The sequence below is a fragment of the Drosophila tropicalis genome, unplaced genomic scaffold (assembly GCF_018151085.1).
Source record: "Drosophila tropicalis isolate 14030-0801.00 unplaced genomic scaffold, ASM1815108v1 contig_274, whole genome shotgun sequence".
Lineage (NCBI taxonomy): Eukaryota > Metazoa > Arthropoda > Insecta > Diptera > Drosophilidae > Drosophila > Drosophila tropicalis.
Window position 1 is genome coordinate 1 of NW_027172726.1, and position 11,137 is coordinate 11,137.

Genomic DNA, 11,137 nt, shown 5'->3' on the forward strand with positions numbered 1-11,137 from the left:
CATAGTTGGACGCTCACAGTCTGGGCGGCCAAAGTGCTGACTCAGCGGTCACACGCTCTCTTAGCCCTAGCTCATATTACGCATATGCATAATCAGTATGTATGCATGTGCATGCCTGCACATACATATATACAAACAATTGAAGATTGTTTATGCTTGCAACTAAGTGTTACAAGTTGAGCTATACTTTAAGTATGAATGATAGGCGACTATGTGAATACACTACAATATGATATAGTCACCCGATCTTTAACAAATTTGGCACAGTCATTAACAGATATATGAAACTAACAAAGGTTTAATTTGAAAGCAATCGCGTTAAAAGTAACGAAGTTAATTACAAAAGTCACTGTTTTCAACCGATCGTTCCTATGTGAGCTATATGACATAGTCACCCGATCTTTATCTTTAAATTTGGCACAGTCATTAACATATATATTAAACTAACAAATGTTGAATTTGAAAGCAATCGCGTTAAAAGTAACGAAGTTATTTATAAAAGTCACTGTTTGCGACCGATCGTTCCTATGGGAGCTATTTTATATAGTCATCCGATCTTGATCAAATTTGGCACAGTAGTTTATAGGCGTAATAAACTCTCTAATTATTTCACGATAATAGCATAGAAAATAACAAAGTTATTGAGAAAAGTCACTGTTCGTTCAGCCGGGTTGAGCGAACTGTCATTCGACAAGTTGATATACCTCTGACGCGAATCCAGAGAAAGTCAGTTAAGTTTTAGTTCTCCACGATAGAGCACACAGCTCTAAAATAAAATCAAAATTTAACAACACAGTTTTTTTTGGCAAATAACCACCTTTTTAGGTTTAAGCTAAAAGTTTTTTTTTTTATTTATTTTATGTTTATAAAAAATTAAAAAAAAAAAAAAAATCGGAAAAAAGGTTTGAATAAATAAAACCATTTTGCAAATTTAAGTGATAAAAAAAAGTTCAGGTATTCAGTTACTTTGGAAGTCGATTAAGAGATGAAGCGAAGGAGGCCATAAACACTAATACAATGCAGACGAGACGATACTAATACAGACGATACTTGTACACATTAATACTTATACCAGACACTAATACCAGAGACTAATACCAGACACTAATACACAATCTATCTCTTGTTTATATCTCTTACCTACACGTGCACCCACGCACAGAGTAAGTTAAGAGTTTAATATTTGAACTAAATTTTAATATAATTACCAACTTTTAATTTAAGAACTCCTGACAGAAGATAGGCGAATAATAATGGTGAACATTAATAATAATTTTAAATACCTGAACCGGATCATCACAGTAAGTTCAAACAGTCTGAATGGGAATGGTATTTGTAATGTAATTTTCCGAACCTTAGCCTAGTCCAAGTCCAATACACGAATCTACACATGGTAAGCTAAGAAGATAAGAATTTATGAATTTCAATTTAATTTTTATTACTCCTAATACTAAAGGTGCGATACACAACACACAATGTGAAAGACACTTAATACAAATTGGTGCATTTGTGTAACACTTAAATCGAAGATTCCACAGAAGGCGAATACAAGGTTCGATACACAAATATATATACAAATTGGAACATTTGTATGACACCTAAATCGAGGATTGCACAGAAGGCGAGGTTCGATGAACAAAAATGTGACACATTTAATACCAATTGGTGCATTTGTATAACACTTTAATCAAATAATCTGCAAGTCCGTGCGTGACACTTAATACAAATTGGTGCGTGACGCTTAATACCAATTGGTGCGTTTGTATAACACTTAAATCGAAGATTCCACAGAAGGCGACGTTCGATCAACAAATATGTGACAATACAAATTGGTGCATTTGTATAACACTTAAATCGAAGATTCCACAGAAGGCGACGTTCGATCAACAAATATGTGACACTTAATACAAATTGGTGCGTTTGTATAACACTTAAATCGAAGATTCCACAGAAGTCGATTGTATGGTTCTTTATCCAAATACAAACGAAAAGGTTGACGATACGATGCTGATTAAATGCTGAGATGCTGAGACACTGAGACACTTGAAGTTTTCATCATGCTGATACAGACTGGTGCATGTGCAGCTGAGCCAAATATATTTTGATACTCTGATTAAATGCTGAGATGCTGAGACACTTGAAGTTTTCATCATGCTGATACAGACTGGTGCATGTGCAGCTGAGCCAAATATATTTTGATACTCTGATTAAATGCTGAGATGCTGAGACACTTGAAGTTTTCATCAAGCTGATACAGACTGGTGCATGTGCAGTTGAGCCAAATATATTTTGATACTAAAACTAAAAATTGTGCATTTTCTTTTGATACAGATCTGATGACTTTAGATCAGTTCATAGAGCAAGTATTAGTCGTTTGCGAAATGTTAGCAAGAACCTTATGTGTAGCTACCTTGAATGGAGTAGCTACCACAGAAAATTAATCATTGATTTTCTTGGTCAGCTGTGTTGTTGTGGCTACAATTTCCTTTGGCAAAATTTATGCAGTGCTTAGAGTTAGAGTTTGCACTAACATTTTAATTACTTCACATCTCTGAAGGATGCACTTCAACGACAAATGAAAGGAAGCACTGTGTTATTAACACATACGCACATACGCATTGACACAGCCACAGAAATATTGTATATATTTACGCATACATAAATGAAGGTACATACTACGAGATGGCTTAAAAAGCCAAAATCTTAATACTAATTAAAATTATGCAAAGGCAAATTACTTGGGGCGAATTAGGATGAACAGGACATAGACATGTGTCACATCTTAAGCGTTATTTTATAGAAAAAAAGAAGAGTGGGTATGCGAAAATCTGAAAATTTAACTCATATTACTACCCAACTACTTATATATTTGTATATATGTATGTATGTACCTACATTCATACCTACCTACATATGTTTGTATATCTGTCATAAGCTGGTACTTAAGTGCTTGGTTTAAACCTTTTTACCTGTTCTGAGACCTGCATGGAAAACGACTCTGGTCCTGTAATTACAATGTAATTGCAACTGCATCTAAGCAAATTTAATGCTTATTACATTCGAGAATTTACTATGTGAAATGAAAAAGAAAAAGTAAAGAAACAAAAAATGCCCTCACTTGGCAATTGATTTGATACAACAAACATTTTTTATTCACATGTTTTCTGATAAAAGCGATTAAGGATTTCTTATTAGAGATCCTTTATATTTAAAGGTCGAAGGATGTACAAAGAAAGTAGACATTTTTTTATACTTTTAGAACTTTAGAAACTAAAGATCTAAGGACTATATTTAAAATTGAATTTTTTTACTCGTTAAAATTTATTTTCTAAAATATATTAAGTGCCCACTATTAAACTCTGTTTTAAGTAGGTGTAAATATTACTCAAGCGGCTTAAGATGGAAATAAGTATCAAATTCAGCAACTGTGTAAGGGAGAGGGCCAAGTTGTGACCCGGGTTTTGAAAAACCTCAAAATGGTTTCCTCAGTTCCTGGAAATGAAAAATTAAGAAGTTTAACATTTAAATATTAACTAAACGCAACTTTTTTTTTCAAAGAAATTATGTTTATTTGAGTTACTCAAAACATTTTTAGACAGATTTAATCTGGATAACTTTTTTTGGGCGAAAAAAAGTGGCCCAGTTATGTCTCACCTTAAGAAATTCACTGAAAATAAGAAATGTGATTTAATGGTTTACTTATTATGGCAATGGCAAAAATAATGAAAAACACAAATGAACATTGACTTAAACTATATAAAGTCCTTTAATTCTCAAACATTACTTAATTTGTGTTTTTACCAAATGAAACAATCCCGAAGCTTCCCGCTCGAGATCTTCCAGAATATTTTCGGATATTATAAAAGTCACTGTTTACGACCGATCGTTCCTCTGGGAGCTATATAATATAGTCATCCGATCTTGATCAAATTTGGCACAATAGTTTATAGGCGTAATAAACTCTCTAATATTAAGTTTCACGATAATAGCACAGAAATTAACGAAGTTATTGAGAAAAAACACTGTTCGTGACTTTGGGGTTTGTATGGGCGCTGTATAATATAGTGGTCCGATCCGGCTGAATCCGGATATACAACCCCTGCAGTATATACAAGCCTACGTTCAAAATTTCAGCTCTGTAGCTCTTACGGTCTTAGAGGAGTTTGCGTTGTTCCAGACGGACGGACGGACGGACGGACGGACGGAGCGGACGGACATGGCTATTTGAACTTGTCTCGTCGTGCTGATCAAGAATATATATACTTTGTATGGTCGGAGATGCTTCGTTCTATGCGTTGCACACTTCTGACCAAAATTAATATACCATTTTTGCAAGGGTATAAAAAAAAATCTATTTGTATATATAACACGCACACATTCATGCCATGCTATGTGAGAAAATCGGGAGGGTTTCGACAGATTTATCAGCAGAGTCATCAACAGAGTTTTCGACAGGATTAATAGCATCTTCAACAGCATAGTTCGGAGGGAATTATTAATGAAGTCAATTACTGAGTTACCGATAGAGCTAACGATAGAGTCATCAACGGAGCCATCGACAGAGTCACACATGGAAATCAGTTTAAAAAAAAAAAGGGGGAAAAAAATAATAATATACATATATATATAACCCGCTCATAGCCAGGTCATGCTAAGTAAGAATATCGGCAGAGTCTCCGGCAGGGCTGCTACAGAATTATCAGCAGAGTCATCAACAGAGTTTCCGACAGGATTAATAATCTCATCAACAGTATATTTCGGAGAGAATTATTAATGTAGTCAGCTGCTGAGTTACCGACAGAGCTAGCAATAGGGTCATCAACGGAGCCATCGACAGAGTCGCATATAGGAATAAATTTTATTAAAATAAAATATTTACAAAAAAAAAAAGAGCTAAAGTTACCAGAAGCAGATAGAACGAGTCTAGGAGCCTCTCTCAGAGAGCCATTAGTGAGGTTGTAACCTACCGCATTACGAGTTGAACGGGACCTGGGCATGGGTAACCTAAAAATCCACCACTCTCATCCAGGATTAGCAGCAGCAGTAGCAGCAGAGTGAAAGAGACGGAAGAGTAAAACACAAGGGGCCATTTAAGTCCAACTATATGCACTGGAAAAGGCAGTCAGTGTTTGGAACTCAGCAAGAGAACATCGAGGAGAAAAAAAGTGCTTCAATCCGGAAGGATAACAATTGGAGGAAAAGGAACTTTTCAAGTATATTATTATTTCAAAAAATATTAAAATGTTTCCAAGTAAATTTTTTAAATCCAAGCAGCCGGGTTGGGCGAACTGTCATTCGAAAAGTTGATATACCTCAGACGAATCCAGAGAAAGTCAGTTAAGTTTTAGTTCTCCACGATAGAGCACACAGCTCTAAAATAAAATCAAAATTTAACAACACAGTTTTTTTTTGGCAAATAACCACTTTTTAGGTTTAAGCTAAAAGTTGTTTTTTTTATTTATTTTATGTTTATAAAAAATTAAAAAAAAAAAAAAAAAATCGGAAAAAAGGTTTGAATAAATAAAACCATTTGCAAATTTAAGTGATAAAAAAAAGTTCAGGTATTCAGTTACTTTGGAAGTCGATTAAGAGATGAAGCGAAGGAGGCCATAAACACAAATACAATGCAGACGAGACGATACTAATACAGACGATACTTGTACACATTAATACTTATACCAGACACTAATACCAGAGACTAATACCAGACACTAATACACAATCTATCTCTTGTTTATATCTCTTACCTACACGTGCACCCACGCACAGAGTAAGTTAAGAGTTTAATATTTGAACTAAATTTTAATATAATTACCAACTTTTAATTTAAGAACTCCTGACAGAAGATAGGCGAATAATAATGGTGAACATTAATAATAATTTTAAATACCTGAACCGGATCATCACAGTAAGTTCAAACAGTCTGAATGGGAATGGTATTTGTAATGTAATTTTCCGAACCTTAGCCTAGTCCAAGTCCAATACACGAATCTACACATGGTAAGCTAAGAAGATAAGAATTTATGAATTTTAATTTAATTTTTATTACTCCTAATACTAAAGGTGCGATACACAACACACAATGTGAAAGACACTTAATACAAATTGGTGCATTTGTGTAACACTTAAATCGAAGATTCCACAGAAGGCGAATACAAGGTTCGATACACAAATATATACAAATTGGTGCATTTGTATAACACTTAAATCGAGGATTCCGCAGGAGGCGAGGTTCGATCAACAAATATGTGAGACAATACAAATTGGTGCGTTTGTGTAACACTTAAATCGAAGATTCCACAGGTGGCGAGGTTCGATCAACAAATATGTGACAATACAAATTGGTGCATTTGTATAACACTTAAAATCGAGGATTCCACAGGAGGCGAGATTCGAACAACAAACATGTGATACAAATTGGTGCGTTTGTATAACTCTTAAATCGAAGATTCCACAGAAGGCGAATACAAGGTTCGATTCACAAATATATATACAAATTGGTGCATTTGTATGACACTTAAATCGAGGATTGCACAGAAGGCGAAGTTCGATGAACAAAAATGTGAGACATTTAATACAAATTGGTGCATTTGTATATTTAATCAAATATTCTGCAAATCCGTGCGTGACACTTAATACAAATTGGTGCGTGACGCTTAATACAAATTGGTGCGTTTGTATAACACTTTAAATCGAAGATTCCACAGAAGGCGACGTTCGATCAACAAATATGTGACACTTAATACAAATTGGTGCGTTTGTATAACACTTAAATCGAAGATTCCACAGAAGGCGATTGTATGGTTCTTTATCCAAATACAAACGAAAAGGTTGACGATACGATGCTGATTAAATGCTGAGATGCTGAGACACTGAGACACTTGAAGTTTTCATCATGCTGATACAGACTGGTGCATGTGCAGCTGAGCCAAATATATTTTGATACTCTGATTAAATGCTGAGATGCTGAGACACTTGAAGTTTTCATCATGCTGATACAGACTGGTGCATGTGCAGCTGAGCCAAATATATTTTGATACTAAAACTAAAAATTGTGCATTTTCTTTTGATACAGATCTGATGACTTTAGATCAGTTCATAGAGCAAATATTAGTCGTTTGCGAATTTTTAGCAAGAACCTTATGTGTAGCTACCTTGAATGGAGTAGCTACCACAGAAAATTAATCATTGAATTTTTTAGGTTAGCTGTGTTGTTGTGGCTACAATTTCCTTTGGCAAAATTTATGCAGTTTAGAGTTAGAGTTTTCACTAACATTTTAATTACTTCACATCTCTGAAGGATGCACTTCAACGATAAATGAAAGGAAGCACTGTGTTATTAACACATACGCACATACGCATTCACACAGCCACAGAAATATTGTATATATTTACGCATACATAAATGAAGGTACATACTACGAGATGGCTTAAAAAGCCAAAATCTTAATACTAATTAAAATTATGCAAAGGCAAATTACTTGGGGCGAATTAGGATAAACAGGACATAGATATGTGTCACATCTTAAGCGTCATTTTATAGAAAAAATGAAGAGTGGGGAGGCGAAAATCTGAAAATTTAAAATCATATTACTACCCAACTACTTATATATTTGTATATATGTATGTATGTACCTACATTCATACCTACCTACATATGTTTGTATATCTGTCATAAGCTGGTACTTAAGTGCTTGGTTTAATCCTTTTTACCTGTTCTGAGACCTGCATGGAAAGCGACTCTGGTCCTGTAATTACTATGCAATTGCAACTGCATCTAAGAAAATTTAATGCTTATTACATTCGAGAGTTTACTATGTGAAATGAAAATATCATTATCCACGTAAAGGATGAAACAAAGATGCCCTCACTTGGCAATTGATTTGATACAACAAACATTTTTTATTCACATGTTTTCTGATAAAAGCGATGAAGGATCTCTAATATAAAGGTCGAAGGATGTACAAAGAAAGTAGACATTTTTTTATACTTTTAGAACTAACATGAGTGCACTTTTATATTTTAAACTAAAGATCTAAGGACTAAATTTAAAATTTATTTTTTTTACTCTTTAAAATTTATGTGTGACACTTAATACAAATTGGTGCATTTGTATAACACTTAAATCGAAGATTCCACACAAGGTTCCATACACAAATATATACAACTTGGTGCATTTGTATAACACTTAATCCGAGGATTCCGCAGGAGGCGAGGTTCGATCAACAAATATGTGAGACAATACAAATTGGTGCGTTTGTGTAACACTTAAATCGAAGATTCCACAGGTGGCGAGGTTCGATCAACAAATATGTGACAATACAAATTGGTGCGTTTGTATAACACTAAAATCGAGGATTCCACAGGAGGCGAGGTTCGAACAACAAACATGTGATACAAATTGGTGCGTTTGTATAACTCTTAAATCGAAGATTCCACAGAAGGCGAATACAAGATTCGATACACAAATATATATACAAATTGGTGCATTTGTATGACACTTAAATCGAGGATTGCACAGAAGGCGAAGTTCGATGAACAAAAATGTGAGACATTTAATACAAATTGGTGCATTTGCATAACACTTTAATCAAATATTCTGCAAATCCGTGCGTGACACTTAATACAAATTGGTGCGTGACGCTCGATACAAATTGGTGCGTTTGTATAACACTTTAATCGAAGATTCCACAGAAGGCGACGTTCGATCAACAAATATGTGACACTTAATACAAATTGGTGCGTTTGTATAACACTTAAATCGAAGATTCCACAGAAGGCGAATACAAGGTTCGATACACAAATATATATACAAATTGGTGCATTTGTATGACACCTAAATCGAGGATTGCACAGAAGGCGAGGTTCGATGAACAAAAATGTGACACATTTAATACCAATTGGTGCATTTGTATAACACTTTAATCAAATAATCTGCAAGTCCGTGCGTGACACTTAACACAAATTGGTGCGTGACACCTAATACAAATTGGTGCGTTTGTATAACACTTAAATCGAAGATTTCACAGAAGGCGATTGTATGGTTCTTTATCCAAATACAAACGAAAGTTTGACGATACGATGCTGATTAAATGCTGAGACACTGAGACACTTGAAGTTTTCATCATGCTGATACAGACTGGTGCATGTGCAGCTGAGCCAAATATATTTTGATACTCTGATTAAATGCTGAGATGCTGAGACACTTGAAGTTTTCATCATGCTGATACAGACTGGTGCATGTGCAGCTGAGCCAAATATATTTTGATACTAAAACTAAAAATTGTGCATTTTCTTTTGATACAGATCTGATGACTTTAGATCAGTTCATAGAGCAAATATTAGTCGTTTGCGAATTTTTAGCAAGAACCTTATGTGTAGCTACCTTGAATGGAGTAGCTACCACAGAAAATTAATCATTAATTTTTTAGGTTAGCTGTGTTGTTGTGGCTACAATTTCCTTTGGCAAAATTTATGCAGTTTAGAGTTAGAGTTTTCACTAACATTTTAATTACTTCACATCTCTGAAGGATGCACTTCAACGATAAATGAAAGGAAGCACTGTGTTATTAACACATACGCACATACGCATTCACACAGCCACAGAAATATTGTATATATTTACGCATACATAAATGAAGGTACATACTACGAGATGGCTTAAAAAGCCAAAATCTTAATACTAATTAAAATTATGCAAAGGCAAATTACTTGGGGCGAATTAGGATAAACAGGACATAGATATATGTCACATCTTAAGCGTCATTTTATAGAAAAAATGAAGAGTGGGGAGGCGAAAATCTGAAAATTAAAATCATATTACTACCCAACTACTTATATATTTGTATATATGTATGTATGTACCTACATTCATACCTACCTACATATGTTTGTATATCTGTCATAAGCTGGTACTTAAGTGCTTGGTTTAATCCTTTTTACCTGTTCTGAGACCTGCATGGAAAGCGACTCTGGTCCTGTAATTACTATGCAATTGCAACTGCATCTAAGAAAATTTAATGCTTATTACATTCGAGAGTTTACTATGTGAAATGAAAATATCATTATCCACGTAAAGGATGGATGCCCTCACTTGGCAATTGATTTGATACAACAAACATTTTTTATTCACATGTTTTCTGATAAAAGCGATGAAGGATCTCTAATATAAAGGTCGAAGGATGTACAAAGAAAGTAGACATTTTTTTATACTTTTAGAACTAACATGAGTGCACTTTTATATTTTAAACTAAAGATCTAAGGACTAAATTTAAAATTTATTTTTTTACTCTTTAAAATTTATGTGTGACACTTAATACAAATTGGTGCATTTGTATAACACTTAAATCGAAGATTCCACACAAGGTTCCATACACAAATATATACAACTTGGTGCATTTGTATAACACTTAATCCGAGGATTCCGCAGGAGGCGAGGTTCGATCAACAAATATGTGAGACAATACAAATTGGTGCGTTTGTGTAACACTTAAATCGAAGATTCCACAGGTGGCGAGGTTCGATCAACAAATATGTGACAATACAAATTGGTGCGTTTGTATAACACTAAAATCGAGGATTCCACAGGAGGCGAGGTTCGAACAACAAACATGTGATACAAATTGGTGCGTTTGTATAACTCTTAAATCGAAGATTCCACAGAAGGCGAATACAAGATTCGATACACAAATATATATACAAATTGGTGCATTTGTATGACACTTAAATCGAGGATTGCACAGAAGGCGAAGTTCGATGAACAAAAATGTGAGACATTTAATACAAATTGGTGCATTTGCATAACACTTTAATCAAATATTCTGCAAATCCGTGCGTGACACTTAATACAAATTGGTGCGTGACGCTCGATACAAATTGGTGCGTTTGTATAACACTTTAATCGAAGATTCCACAGAAGGCGACGTTCGATCAACAAATATGTGACACTTAATACAAATTGGTGCGTTTGTATAACACTTAAATCGAAGATTCCACAGAAGGCGAATACAAGGTTCGATACACAAATATATATACAAATTGGTGCATTTGTATGACACCTAAATCGAGGATTGCACAGAAGGCGAGGTTCGATGAACAAAAATGTGACACATTTAATACCAATTGGTGCATTTGTATA

At 34.4% G+C, this 11,137-nt stretch overlaps 3 long non-coding RNA genes across 16 annotated transcripts; all 3 read left to right on the forward strand.

Moving 5' to 3' along the window:
• The first annotated feature begins 777 nt into the window (after positions 1 to 777).
• LOC137572211 (uncharacterized) lies at positions 778 to 2,308 on the forward strand. Of its 5 annotated transcripts, none has more exons than XR_011031593.1 (5): positions 778 to 902; positions 955 to 1,163; positions 1,225 to 1,301; positions 1,360 to 1,393; positions 1,457 to 2,308. It is a non-coding gene; the product is annotated as an uncharacterized lncRNA (long non-coding RNA). The 5 variants fall into 5 exon arrangements; XR_011031594.1 differs by having other exon boundaries at positions 826 to 1,163; positions 1,457 to 1,914; positions 1,993 to 2,308; XR_011031596.1 differs by having other exon boundaries at positions 826 to 1,163; positions 1,457 to 1,730; positions 1,783 to 1,799.
• Positions 2,309 to 5,355: 3,047 nt separating this feature from the next.
• On the forward strand, positions 5,356 to 7,052 carry LOC137572210 (uncharacterized). Of its 10 annotated transcripts, none has more exons than XR_011031584.1 (5): positions 5,356 to 5,770; positions 5,832 to 5,908; positions 5,967 to 6,000; positions 6,064 to 6,645; positions 6,699 to 7,052. It is a non-coding gene; the product is annotated as an uncharacterized lncRNA (long non-coding RNA). The 10 variants fall into 10 exon arrangements; XR_011031586.1 differs by having other exon boundaries at positions 6,064 to 6,562; positions 6,708 to 7,052; XR_011031589.1 differs by having other exon boundaries at positions 6,064 to 6,303; positions 6,711 to 7,052.
• A 1,135-nt stretch (positions 7,053 to 8,187) lies between these two features.
• LOC137572212 (uncharacterized) lies at positions 8,188 to 9,021 on the forward strand. Its single transcript, XR_011031597.1, has 3 exons — positions 8,188 to 8,233; positions 8,289 to 8,546; positions 8,695 to 9,021. It is a non-coding gene; the product is annotated as an uncharacterized lncRNA (long non-coding RNA).
• Positions 9,022 to 11,137: the final 2,116 nt, after the last annotated feature.